Source organism: Sphaeramia orbicularis, chromosome 10 (genome assembly GCF_902148855.1).
Source record: "Sphaeramia orbicularis chromosome 10, fSphaOr1.1, whole genome shotgun sequence".
Lineage (NCBI taxonomy): Eukaryota > Metazoa > Chordata > Actinopteri > Kurtiformes > Apogonidae > Sphaeramia > Sphaeramia orbicularis.
In genome coordinates, this window is record NC_043966.1 from 19764909 (window position 1) to 19780305 (window position 15397).

Genomic DNA, 15397 nt, shown 5'->3' on the forward strand with positions numbered 1-15397 from the left:
AGGCAAGCTTTCCTTGGATCGTACAATTGCCCATTGTTGGTGATATTTATCTTTCTCCTGTGTAGATCTACAATAACATAAATCTTTAAGCAGTGTGATCATGGTAACCACATGTGTTGCAGTTGGTTGCAATAGATGAGTTTCATGTGATGTATGTGTGATAGGTTGTAGTAACATTATATGCCTTTGCATAGGATTGCAGCGATTCAGTTTATTACAAGATTAAGATGTAAAAACAGTAAAATAGCTAAAATGTTTGCAATAAATATTAATTCATATTAATTCACATAAGTCTTAAAACAATAGGAATATAGTTAAAATGTTCATGTAACAATATCTTTGCCATTTCAGATAAGGTAATCTGATCCACTTAGCATGCCTGAAACTATCTGGGGTTGATTAGTTGTGCCTTTATTCACCTCTAGAGGGCTCGTGCTGTTTTTCCTCATTGCATTAAAGTGCACACTGAGGAAAACAACGCTAAATCACTTGTGTGATTCTATCTCCCCTGTTTTCAGGTAATTGCGGTCAACTGTGATTATAATGTGAAATGTACTTTGTTGAAGCATAAAACCGTTTGTTTGTTATAGTTTTTGCAATGCTAAGATAAGTTTTATTGTTGTTAACTGTAACTGAACGTTATCATACAATGTGTCGTGAGTGCACGCCGCCATCTTATGTCCGTACATGTATGTGGCGCTAATATATAAAGCTAAAGCTACATAAGTTTTTATGTTGTATTACGTAACCATAATTTTATTTGTTATATTTCACTATTGTGATTGCATTAAAGTGCACACAGAGGAAAACAACGGTAAATCATTTGTGTGATTCTATCTCCCCTGTTTTCAGGGGTACAACATATGCATACATTAAGTCTTGGAGGCGGAAGTCACGCCAAGTTCATAGCGTATTAAACTATGGACCTGCTAAACTCCTGTGTGCTGTTTATTACTTAGCTTTCACCAAGTATAGGTTAGGCAGAAAGACCGCTCGGTTCCATTGGTGGTTCTGTTCTGCCGACCGCTGTTTATCGTTATTACCGTTATAGTTAGCGTAGCTTCTCAGTATAGTTAGCCTGCGTGCCTGTTGCGCTTAGCGGCGTGGAAAAAAAGAATTGTCATCATGTGGTACAGTGATGAAGACCCCTTTAAACCTACCAGGAGGGCTTCCCCTGACCTATCACCCTATAGAGACAGACAGAGTGATTGTGGATCTCCCTGCTCCCTTTGAGTTTCCTCAGCTGGGTGAAGCAGCTGGAAGTGGCAGTCGGAGCTACGGCGAGCAACACCGGTGAGTTCAGCGGGGAGCTGGTGACAATACTCCCCACCTGTCTGTGCCAGTCTGCTTTTCTACTATGGGACAGCCTTCCCAATGCGGTCAAGTCAAATTATGCGGCCGTGAAAGAGAAGATGGGATCGGCTTTTGGACAGAGACAGTTAATGGACCGTTTTAGAGCTAACATATCGGCTCGTTCACCAGTTTCGGAGGAGAGCCTGGAGATGTATGTGGCTGATGTGAGCCGGCTGGAGCTGGTACTGGTGTTTTTGCCTCCAAGCTGCACGCGCGTCACTGTTGTTCGTAAACATTGAAACTAATCTATGGCACCTTTATCACAAGCAGACATACTCGCAAATAACAAAACACGCAAACACGAGTCCAAAGAAAAACACGATACAAAGCAACAGTTCTGACTTTCTGGATCCAGATAGTGTGCCTACCAATATGGTGGTGTAAACAACAGTCACATGACCAGTGATGTCAGCTGCAAGTCCTGAATGGTCTATCTAGTCAGGCTTGGTAAAAACAGACATAAAATAGAATAGAATAGAATAGAATAGAATAGAATAGGCTTAAGTATTCTCCTCATATGTTTCCCTCTAGTGCTGGGTGTTACATACAGTAGTATTTAAGTAGTATCAAGGTATATTTTCTCCAGGAATAAAGTATGACTCAAATATGACTAATATTGTTGCTTTGTTGGGAATCGTTGATTGCCAATATGCCCTTGAGCAAGGCACTTAACCTTTCATTTGCTCCCTGGGCCCCTGACATGGCAGCCACTGCTCCTAGTCTGCAGTGTATGTTGTGTTCCTGCATGTTCAGTGAGTGAAGGGTTAAATGCTGTGGGTCAAATTTGGTGTGTGTTTCCAATTTTTTTCTTCTTTTCTTCTGCTTGTTGTTTGTTGTTATTTTTCTGCCCCCCAAAGGGGAGGCAAGGGATATTGTTTTTGGTTCAGTTTGTTTGTTTGTTTAACATTCTAGCAGCAAAACTATAGGTGGAATTCATACCAAATTGGGTTTATAGATTGCCAGTGACCCAGAATAGATGTCATTACATTTTGGGAAATGTAAGTCAAAGTTAAAATTTTTTAATGAGTTTTTTACAACTTTTTTTTTTTCCATTTGCTCATAATGTGCAAAATTTCACATGTTTGTAGCAGCAAATATATTAGTTGAATTCATACCAAATTTGGTGTATAGATTGCCAGTGAGCCAGAATAGATGTGGTTACATTTTGGGAAAAGTCAGTCTAACTTCAAATTTTTTATGAATTTTAAAATATTTTTCTTCCCCTGTTTACTTAAAATGGGCAAAATTTCAAAAGTCTATAAAAATATCAATTTACTTCAGACTTGGCACATATATAGAGGAAATTGATATGCTGACATCAACACATGTATAGACATGATGACATCAGCTGGATCGATGCCAAAATAAGCTACAATACATGTGAGGGGTGGGGTTTATTGTGCCTGGCACCACTTGTTTTGTTTTTTTTAGAATCAAAAATTATTGTAAACATTTTCTCTCATTTGATTTGTAATCATTTATCAAGCAGAAAAAGCAGAAATCCTGATCAAATTTAGGTTACAGCTTTCAGGATTTTCTGTTTTTTTTCTGTTTTAAACAGGGATAAATCTTATATAACACAATTTATCACTAATTTCAATAGATGCATTTTCATAAATAAAAACAAAACCCCCAAAAAAGAGACATTATATTCTTTGCACACCACGTTAGACTAACAGACAAAAGGCTCCAGTGTTTTATAGCTGGCAGTAGCTCCTTCTGAACATTTTTGTGCCAAAAAATAGTCACTCTCTCAGACAAAGTGCCTTGATCCAAGTTCTCGGTGTCACATTATTAGTCCTGCTTCACTGCCTCAGGGCCATTCAACCAGAAAATATGTCACCTATCTCTGTCATTATGCCTCCCTTTTTGTGAAGCTCACAGTTCAGTCTCACTTTGGTCTATTATCCTGCTCAAACTAGACCACTGGCGACAAGATGGTAAAATCTGTGGGCAGGTTCAACACAGTCCAGGGTCACTCATTACCTAATTGTTGCTCATTAACTTTTGTGACCTCTTCATAGTGTTCTTCTTTGTCAGACTATCTGCCTTTAACGAAACCAAACAGCAGAAGAAAACTCAGAATATGAGCTGAGGTAACATGGTCTAAACGTCTGCTGATCCCTGCGACACTGTAGTTATGTGATCAGTTTTAATGTGTCACACTTAAACAGGGTTGAAATGAGCATATTTGTGCATATTTATCATTTTCAACAAGAAAATAACCTGAAACTAAATTGACTCTAAAGGTTAAAGTGACTATTTAGTGTGACCCCTGACCCCATGACAAGAAGCAGCACAAACAATTAGAAACATCTGACAGGCAAAAACATCAGAAAATTAATGCAATAAATCTCACATTGTCTGAATTAAAGGGTTTTTGAAAATGTTTTATCCTGCTGCACATACTTCACATATATCCAGATTGGATCTTAATACCGAAAAACGCATATAGAGTCACAGGAAAAGTTATTAGACCATCAGAAGTCATCAAAAACAATCGTTATGCAACCAAGTACTAACTCCTGTGTGTGTCATGTGACTAAAACAGACAGAAAAGAAAACATGGAATGCCTGAAAGCACTGTTTGTATTGATGTAAGAACTGAAGTGATTTTGGTTATTATCAAGAAAATCATGGAAAATGGCTAGATATCAGCTCTGAAATTATTATTTATTTTATTATTGATTTTTTCGAACATGGAAATGATACAAGCTTCCTGATTGCTACCAACTGACTTCTTTGCACAACATTATATAGAAATGAAAATTCACGGAAGCATAAAATAATAATACACACAAAAAATGAAAAAGAAAAAAGTTATATTCAAAAAGGAGTGAGAAGAAGCATAGCTTATTAGCTCTCACCCCTTTGTCTGAACTAGCATATATATATATATATATATATATATATATATATATATATATATATATATATATATATATATATGTATATATATATATATATATACACACACACACACACACACACACACACACACACACATATACTTACATATACCGGTACATACATACATTCACATCAGAGGCGATTTCTCATAGACTGCAAGGGAAGCTCAGCTTCCTCTAAAATTACAAAATTAAATGGTTAAATATGTACGGTTGTGTTGACATTTTATTGACTCCAAATGTGTTAGAACACGTTCATCTCAAAGATGAGTTCGTTCAGAATCAGCTTTATCACAAATCAAAGGACTCGATGTTGTTCACTTCTCATACATTCCCGTTGCGCTGTTTTCTCAAGCCATCTCTGTTCAGTGCATTTACCTGTAGACCCCCGGCGTCCATGCACTTCAATGGGACTGAGTGGAACAGTTTTTTTCATTGCCTCAAAACTGGACGGTAATTGGATAAATGCCACGATGTTGTCCCGCCCCCGGACGCCGGGCGTCTCTGGGGGTGAATGGAGCTGTGGGCGGAGCTCGGGTGGGCTGGACGCTGGGCTTCTATGTGCTGATTGGAGGATCAGTTGAAAGGCTAAATCCCATTTGATTGACAGCTATTTTCAGATCTACTCCTTCACTGACAGCTCAGTTTAATACCATCGCGCATTCTGTTTGTGAAATCGAGAGAGAAACCACTACGAAATTACTCGTTCATTTCTTGCACTGTAAATAAAACACACTCATTGTACTTCCTTGTTTCAGTTTAACATAATTTCAACGTTTTCTTGTTTCAGTTACATAATTTAATCATTTCTTGTTCGAGTTTAACATTGTTTTGTTGGTAGTTAAATCAATCAGACTGTCGGCTAGGTTGGAATGGAAGGAGCTTCTCTTGTATAAAAAGGCTGAAGTCCTACACCTTCCACACAATGGGCCAAGGCCGTCTAAGCAGCCTAGCTCTGCTGGACATTCAGAGGACACTGGTCCAGTTTCTGGAAAAGACGCCTACTTGGTACGATAAGGTCACTGACCATTTTCTTAAAAAGGAACGGAGGGCCGAATTTATGTTTAAATAACTTGACAATTTTTTTGATGTAAGCTGACAAGGAGCTTCCCCTGTCTGAAAGACCAGCAGCCGCCACTGATACACATATATACATATACACACACATATATATGCACATACACTCACCTATACATGTACAAATACATATATACACTGTTACATACATACACATATACATTCACATAGGCTTCTCTGCCTCTAATCCCCATGCCATATCAATGAGTAAATGACAAGTCAGTAATGAGAATTATCAATTATCAATTGTAACTGCTAAACAAAATATTTTGTACATCTTCTTAAACTGGTTAATATTTGGACTTTGCTTGAATTCCTCACTTAGATTGTTCCATAACTTGACACCAGAAATAGATAAATAAAAACATTTTAAGGTTGTTGTCCTGTTTTTGATTTTGAAGTTATGTTCCCCTCTTTATTGATTCTAATGAGCTATTTTTGTTATCATTATATTTGTCCAAACAAATGCACCTTTAGTTGTACCAGGCATTAAAATGAACAAGAAACTGAAGAAGAAAACAAGGGTGGTCTAATAATTTTTTCCGCAACTGTATGTGGTCATTAGAATTTTACTAAAAACAGACCCAATGTTGGCCTAGGACAGTGTTTTTCAACCTTGGGGTCGGGACCCCACGTGGGTTCGCCTGGGATTCAAATGGGGTCGCCTGAAATTTCTAGTAATTAATAAAAATCAAAAAACAAAACTTACTAGTAAAAATATATGGTGAGTTGACAGACACAATCCCAATACATAAAAGACAAACTGTGAAGCTGAAACTGAAGCACTGTTGTACTGTTTATCTTTCAAATGTTTACTGTGGTCGGTTTAAGATGCTGCAGCTCTTTCATAATTCACTTTGTGCAGTAATCTACACCTGGCTTTTCTGCCTCCATCCATAATAATATACATTATATAGCCTAAATGCCGTCTAAAATTAATGTTTATTTGCAACATAGTATAGCAAACTATTACATGATCATAAACTAATTAATTTTAGCAAAAAAAAACAAACAAAAAAACTCTCCGTTTTGAATGTCTGGGGTCGCCTGAAATTTGTGATGTTAAAATGGGGTCACAAGCCAAAAAAGGTTGGGAACCACTGGCTTAGGACTTTTGCACAGAACTGTACATGCATGTTCTTTCAGTTTCAACTTTTCTCCAATGTCTTAAATTAATATGTGTGTTAATAACAAGAATACTGTTTTCATCAATGTAAAGGAAAAAAATACTGTTACTGTCAGTTAATGTTAACACCTCCTACAGTCATTCTATTGTTCTTAGTCACTAACCATTAAGCTAAGTTACACCTTACCCTTTTATATTTACCTTTTAATAAACATATTCCTCAAGGAACCTTATTAAAAGTTAGAAATTCCATGACAACTTTTGTCTCAACTGCAAAACATTTCAACCACGTACATATCATAATCTTTTTTTTTTTTTCAAAGGTTGTACAGCATCTTGTATTGAATCTAATTAATTAATGTAATTATCTCCATGAAGTGAGTAATAAGTAGTATTAGAGTATGCTAAAATGTGAGAAAACATCAGATTAGCTGCATTTAAATAAATAATTTCATAGTTTTCACACAGTATATCACTTTCTGATATTGCATTTTAACCTCCTGAGACCCAGGAAATGTCAGCAAAGCACAAGCTTTTCTTGTTTTTTATTAAATAAGTGCCTATATTGGAAACATCATGATGTAACAGTTTTTTCAGATGCAGTTTTTAAAACTTTTATGGATTGTCCTTTGTGTTATAAAAACAGCTTTGTTCCTGTCGCCGTTACTGAGCTCAATAAGAAATAGTGGCATTGCACTTTACTAACTTATTTTAGTTATTTATTCCATTTCTTTGCTCTATTTATTATTATTGTGACTTCAAATTTTAAAATTGTATGTTCTTATCCTTTTTTTTATCCTAGACTGTTTTTATCTTGTCTAGGTTTTCATTGTGTTCTATTGCATCTTGTTTTTATTTATTTGATTTTATTTATTTATTTTATTCTTTTACTTATCCATGTTGCTATACTGATGAATGGTGGAACACTGAGCACTTTTTGTCCTGTCTTTTGTCCCGTCTGTAAGCTCGATCAAGTACCTGTCTCACATGTTCAATGTATGTCTTGTTGTAATATCAAAGCAATCACCTAGACTGCAAAACAAATCTGCCTATGGGTACAAATAAAGTAACCTTGAATCTTGAGTTTTCTTTTTTTTGTATAAAGTTGTGAAACTCTTGTCCACAAATGTGGACAGAAAACCCATAGCTGGGTCTTAGGAGGTTAATACATGTTTCTTTGCTTCAAAAATTGAATGCATGGTGTCCAGCTGAGTGGACAATTTTGTAACCTATCAAAAATAGGTTCATTAAAAAATTTCAGTCACGTTTTTTTTTTTTTTCATGCCTAAAGAGAAATAAAAACAATCAGGAAAAAAATCTTCACTAAGGTCTTCATAATTCATGCATCAAAGGGTTAACTCACATCACTTGTTGTAAAATGAGGATATAATTATTGCAGAAAATACAAAGACTACAGCACAAATCGGAGTTGTTCTATATTTTCCCATCACATTTGATTCCTCAAAAACATTATAACCATTACTGTAAATCACAGATTATCTATATCAATCAATCAATCAAACTTTATTTCCATAGCACTTTTCATACATGGTACATGTAGCATAAAGTGCTTCACAACAAAACCCCCCACTGTCCCGCTGTTGCAAATAAAAATACAAGCAACAAAGTAGAGTTTACAGTAAGGGTTTAATTAAAAGCTAGACTAAAAAGATAAGTTTTAAGTTTACTTTTAAAAATATGAACACTCGCAGCGGACCTCAGGTCCTCAGGTAGACTGTTCCATAGTTTGGGGCCATAAAAGCTGAATGAGGCCTCACCATGAGTCTTAGTGTGGACTCTAGGAACAGTTAAGAGGTGACTACCTGAGGACCTGAGGGTCCGAGAGGGCTCATACGTTAAAAGCAAATCAGATAAATAAATAGGGCTAAGACTATTAAGAGTTTTAAAAACCAATAAAAGCACTTTAAAATCAATCCTGATAGACCTGTAGTAATCCCAATCACTCACAGGGGAAAGTTAAATTCTGTTAGAAATGTCACCATTGTAAATATTTTTTTTTTCTTATTTGTGCATGAGTTGTGTCTTGATTGTGTATGAAACTGTCCTGAATAAGAAGCTTCATTACAAACTAAATATCTCAAATCCTACAAATACACACATGGGTGGTGGATTCCAGAATACTAAATTAAAATAAAAATAAAATTAAACAGGGTTCATGAAGACGGGAAAAAGATACAACATACCAACAAGTCATGCCTTCTAATTAAACTATGACAATGTGTGGTTTTTAATGGTTTTGTCAGGATGAACCTGTTCTATCTTTGTTATAAAGAGTATCTCATTAAACCACCTCCTAAAATACAGAGACATTGAGCACTTTCAACTAAATAGTTTTTTTTTTTTACTCATAAAGACCCAGTTTGTGTACCTGTCCAGTATTAGGAGAGCAGGCTGTTGGCAAAGTTGGCTCTAAAATTTCAAGAAACCACCTCAAGGAATTTCTGAGATATTGTTAGAACCAGAGACACAAGACTTGGACCCAAATGCACAACCAACAAACAGGAATAAAGTTAAAGGGTGTTTATTAAACACGGACAGAATTAACAGTTCACAAAAAGGTTTCCTTAAGGAGTCTTCGCAGGTTAGACTGTGTGAATTCGTCACGGCGTCTGAAACCAGCAAGGGAATCTCTTTGCCCGGGTCGGGAGCACACGAGGGGAACCCGACTAGGATAAAGCAGAGAAGAGTCAGGGGACAAACCAGGTCATACACAGAGGATCCAATAAACAGGCAACGGTACATGGGGGAAAGGCACAGTACTAACCGTGAATCCAGGCAAAAGGTCAAAACCAGAGAGGCAGAATCAGGCAGAGGTATCAGGAGGGGATCAGGCAGGCTCAGGAAACGAGGAAACAAACCGGGTCAGGAACAAACAGACAGGCAGACGAACGAACAGGTTTAGAGAATCGCTGGTAAGTATACACAACACAAGGAAGGAATACGAACTGGCGACTGACAAGAGGAGACACAGGGTTTAAATACACAAGAGGGCGGGAAGACAATTGGACACAGGTGGAGACAATCAGGGAGGAGCAAGGTAATCAGGTGAAAGGAGAACACAAAAGGAAGTAAAGACACCAGACAAGACACATGAGGGAAAAACTACAAAATAAAACAGGAAGTGACAAACAAGACAGACAAAACATAAAAGAGTCCGGTACTGATGTGACAGATATTGGTGTATTGGTGTGAAGTTGTAATTACACTAGTCTACAATTTTTTAGAAATTATTTGTTTCAGAGATTAAATGTGCTAAATGTTACGCATTTTAATAAGATTAATTGGAAAATAAATGACAAAAGTGCCGGTTTGCTGATGTTTTCAAGGTATATGATTAAGTGTTATTACACATATTGGTTTATGTACATTTATATAATAGTTTTATAAATCTTCCACTAAATAGAACCTGTAAAGTGAATGTATTCTAATGTGCAGACAGTGTTTTGAAGTAGATCTTGTAGCTCTGAGACAAATATTCCTTTTGAGTCAAACCCATTCTCTCGTTAATTCTTGAATTTCACATTTTGACCAAAGGTTGTATCTTGGAAAGTTCAGCCAACCAGCATTTTTGACTTGATTTTTTTTTTTTTTATCAGTGACTCTCATGTGGTAAAATTTCATTACTTTTATTCTGGAAGCATTTTCCTTGTAGACCAGTGTTATTGGTCAAGAAGCCAAATGCTTTTGTCAAAGTCCAGTCCGTTTAAGTAAAATGAACAGTTCAACCTGGCTTTCAGAGCCTCTGAAATGTTTCAAAAATCACTCGATTTCACCAAGATTACAGCAATTCCCTGCTCTCTTGCATCAGACAAAAATGACTTTCACACCTTCAGTTCATCAAAAGTCTGCTGCAGGATTGTGACTCAAACTTAGAAGTAGGAGGAACACACCCCAGCCTCAGCCTCCCTACACTGGCTACCTGCTGCTTTTATTAATTTAAAGTTATTATTGATTACTTTGACAGCAACACCCAAAATAATTTCAAAGTGGCCATTGACACAGTACTGTGGCACGAAATATGGGTTTGTATATTACCCCAGAACCAATCAGTGCCCTCATTATATCATGTGTAGACTGGTAACTTGTCATGTCCTGAAAAGTACCAAGGCAATCAGATAGTAAACAGGTCTGAAGTAATGATGGGGGAGATTTAACTCAGTAAGCAACATTTTGGATCGTAATGTGGAAGACTCAGGTTCAATTCCCGGTCAAAGCTGCATTTTTCTTTCTGCAGATTTTCAAATGGGAGGGTGTCGGTAGGTAAATCCGACATTGATAAAAATCAGCCGCTAGGACAACGTTTACAGTGCAGAATTCACACCACAGCACTCAATACACAACTGACACAGAACTGGGAAGTCACATGGCACACTGCTGCATCTAACATGTAGCTCCGCCCACTTTCTCCAGCCTCAGTGGCTGCATAGAGCAAAGAAAACTATAAAAAACACATTGAATATTTACAACAATAATTCCTATTCTATACCATATACTATCACTAATTTGTCATTTCTTCCATCAATTGCCAAAGTACTGTGGTTGCAAAATGCACAAAAGAATGCACTGAAGTATACGCCATGTATCACCACAGTACTGTGGCAACAAGAGGCTAATGAGTTCATGGAACAATAAAAGTCCTGATTAAATTCACTCAAAGGTCCACAAACAGGTGAAAGAACCTTCACATTCAAAGCATGCAGACTTTCAATGACCTGCTGGAGGAGATCAGCTCTTCAGATGAGAGACTTGATCACTCTGATATTGACCAGTGGCTGATGTCAGAAAGTAGAATCACCTACTCTGAGGGAAAATCCAAAAAATGTAATAATAATAATAATAATAATAATAATAATAATAATAATAATAATAATAATAATAAAAATAAAAAATTTAATCACCCTAAGAACTGCCCAGATGTATCTCCTACCAGATATTAATTTCCAGATTTAGTGGCTCTTTCTTCAGTGATCCAAATATACTGATGAAAGGAATTTAGTACTTTTTTTTTTTAATTGTTTTTTATTGTTAAGCATCTTATAACCATCTTTTGAAAGGTGAAATATACAGTACATTAAACAAAAACAGTGATGCAAATTTAAGAATCACTGATGTATGATATTTAGAACACACAGCCTTTGTCAAACCCTGCAAAAGAGCTGGTATCTTATTATCACACTCTTCACACTTCTTATTCTACAGCGCAGCTTAAATAAAATGTGTCTTCGCTAATGAAGTTAGGGTATTTTTCTTTTAATAAGTGTTCTCTATAAGCCGAAAGTCATTCCAGATGTTTCCATGACAACCAGATGTCTTTAGGTTTGTTTGGTTTGTGCAACAGGTTTTCTGTTTCCTCTGTTGGCCTTGAAAAGTCACTCATCTCAATGAAGTGTCTGTTCGTGAAGGTGTTCATATGTGGTTACATGAAGGCGCTTTACTGTTACTGATCCTGCAGCTGATGATGATCATCGGCCGAGTCATCCCCCCATGTGAGGCCGTTGAACTTCTTCCACTCTTCTGGTTTAGTAGTTGACGTTATAGTCCTAGCAGAAAGGAACACTCAAATACTGGAGAGGGTGGAGGGAATCCCTACTCGGATCTTTTATCTCAGTGGTTCTCAAACTTTTTACAGTGGAGTACCCCCTGAAATATACTTTTTTTTAGTTAAGTACCCCCAACTCTCACTTCAGCATTTTTAATTGAAAAAAATCAGGCAAAGTTTTATGAAGGTAGATTTGTTTGTTTATTGCTTTAACCAAAAAAAAAAAATTTCAATCATAAAAAAAAAAAAAAAAATCAATCAAAAAATAACATCACTTCAATCAAAAAACCCTTTTCAATCAAATAAAAAAGTGTTTGAATGCAAAAACATATTTGAGATCCAAGAAATTGCATTTGAACACTTTTTTTCTATTATTCAACACCAAAAAATATCACTTCAATAAAAAAAATATATTTTCAGTCAAAAAAAACTTGACTTCAGTCAGAAAAATATTTTCAAGAAAAAAAAAAACTTAACTTCATTTAAAAAAACAAAACAAAACAAAAAACATCTTTAATCATAGAAAAAAAAGTGTTTGAATGCAAAAAAAAAAACAAAACTGAGACCCAAAAATTGCATTTGAACATGTTTTTTCTTTGATTGAAGTGAAAAAAGTTTTGAAGTCGATTTTTTTTTTTGATTGAAACATTTTGACATAAACATTAGATAAACTTTTCAAATGTACACCGAGGGAAAAAATGTGGTTTTGTGGGATGTAAATAACATAAACAGCATCAGATCCATCCATTTTTTATTATAAGCTGCTGTGGTGATCCAGGAGAGACACTGGCATGGCATAATGTGTTTTACCTACTGTTAGTGCTCCTATTTCCTATCAGTTACATTAGACTGTTCGTTAAGGAAGCACCTTGTACAGCTCCGAGCTTTGGACCACATATGGTAAGACCAGTAAGATCCATCAGTGCACGGTGCACGGTGGTGCCGTGCTGGTGCCACCGGTGCATGGATGGATCTTATGTCCTTCCGCATTTGTCCAGCAGTTACCGCCAAAGCATTCTGGGGATAGCAACGTGATTATAAAGCTATTGTATACCAAAATTACTAATATCTGCCAAAATATTGGTCCTATCAACTTGCTGTTTTCATTAGTCTCTTCCTTGACCAAAAATACATACAGTACGTACAGTATGACAAACTGCAGCAGTCAGCTCTTTCTGGGTTTTGTGTGATGCCCGAGATACACACACACAGAGTCGACTTCCCTTTTACACTGCAAAAAATGCCCTTGTTGAGCCACATTATGTAATAAATTCCCATTATGTAATAAAAGTTCAAAATGTAATAAGAATGTCACACCATCTTGTAATAAAGCCGCATTATGTAATAAACTGACGCATTTTGTAATAAACTACGTCAACGCATTTTGGCACATTTTTATTAAAAAACCAAAAACAAGTAATAACATGGTTCATTATGTAATAACAATCCAAATTAATATAATTTCAGAGCAATTTAGAAGAAATTAGTTACAGGAGCTACAGGTAATGTAATCAGAACATTAACCACACAGTTTAAAGATGAAAAGAAAAATGTGTCAAGTGCATTTTGTAATAAATTTCTCAAATTGTAATAACTTACTACATAATGCGAAAACATTTTCTACATAATGCATTGAGGTAGCTTATTACAAAATGCGTCAGTTTATTACATAATGTGGCTTTATTACAAGATGATGTGACATTCTTATTACATTTTGAACTTTTATTACATAATGGGAATTTATTACATAATGCGGCTCAACAGCCCTGCTAGAAATAAGCCTAAAATTCCTGAATCTGGTCAAATTGGCTAATATTAAGCAAAAAAATCTGCCAATGGGGTAAGAAAAACAATTCTTGGCTAGAATTCTTAAAACAAGCAAAAAAATCTATCAGCTAAAAAAAAACAAAAAAACAACCATAATGTCTCTTAAAACTAGACAAAAATGCTAGAATTTGATCAAACAGAGCTTAGTGCAAGAAATAAAATCACACTCATTTAAGACAGAATTACTTTAAATGAGGAATTTTAGTCTCTGACTGAGCTGGATATAAAAACTGAAGTCTTAAAATAAGAGTAATTGCTGTTTTTTCTTGTGATTCTTCAACTGAGAAGTTGTGTAAGTGGTTTCAGTCTTAAAATAAGGAAAAGAATCTGGATTCTTTGCTGAGAGGATTTGCAAAATATTCCCATACCTTCTTACTAGTAAAATCCACCTTGATATTAGCTGGAAAATCTTATTAAGAAAAAGTTAGATTTATTTTTTAAAAATAAGAATATTCTGTAAAAATTTCTTGGCAAGTTTTTTTTTTCTATTTAGATAAAAAAAAAAGACAAATATTGTAGAAATATGGCTTTTTTTTTTTTTTTTTACTTTCTTAGAAATCATTTTTTGCAGTGTATAATATACAGTCGTGGAAAAAATTGTTAGACCACCTTTGTTTTCTTCAATTTCTTATTCATTTTAATGCCTGGTACAACTAAAGGTACATTTGTTTGGACAAATATAATGATAACAACAAAAATAGTTCATAATAGTTTAATTTCAGAGCTGATGTCTAGACATTTACCATGTTTTCTTGATAATAACCAAAATCATTTCAGTTCTTACATCAGCAGTTATGGCATTGTACTGACAAAAACAGTGCTTTAGACATCCCATGTTTTCTTTTCTGTCTGTTTTAGTCACATGACACACACAGGAGTTAGAACTTGATTGCATAACCATTGTTTTTGATGACTTTTGATGGTCTAATAATTTTTTCCGTGACTGTAGATAATAATTCTTCAACACAAATCCCAGTTTTCTCAGCGTTCTTTGTGTAAAGTTGAATGATGTGGTTGATTTCCTGTCCACCTGATCACATATGAACACACTAAATTTAGAATTGATCCCAAATTCAACTATTTTATTTGCTGTTTTTGAATACGCTCCAACTTCAGACTGTAGTGTTCTATATCTGTTTTACTGCTTAGCGTCTTAACTCTCTAGAAGTCATTAGCTCTAGGTAAGTGTTCATCTGACATTTCTGCTGCTGCCTTTATGAGTCTATGTAAACGTCTCTAACTATGTAACTGTTACTGATCACATTTGTGCCATTATTGATTACTGATTAATTTTTCTGTGTTGCTCGGCTGTGTGTGATTCTGTAGCTTCATGTTTTTCCGGTAGCTCTACTGTAATCCTCAATAAAACAGAAAACGAGTATATTTTTATTTGATCTCCACTTGTTCTTGAACTCTCCTCCTTACACTTTAGGACAACAGATGGAACTGTAAGTATCTGTTCTTTATGTAACAGATGTGATGTTCTGATTTATTTTATGATTGAAGATTTCCAGCAGCAACTTTATTTCTATGATCGGCCTTCGA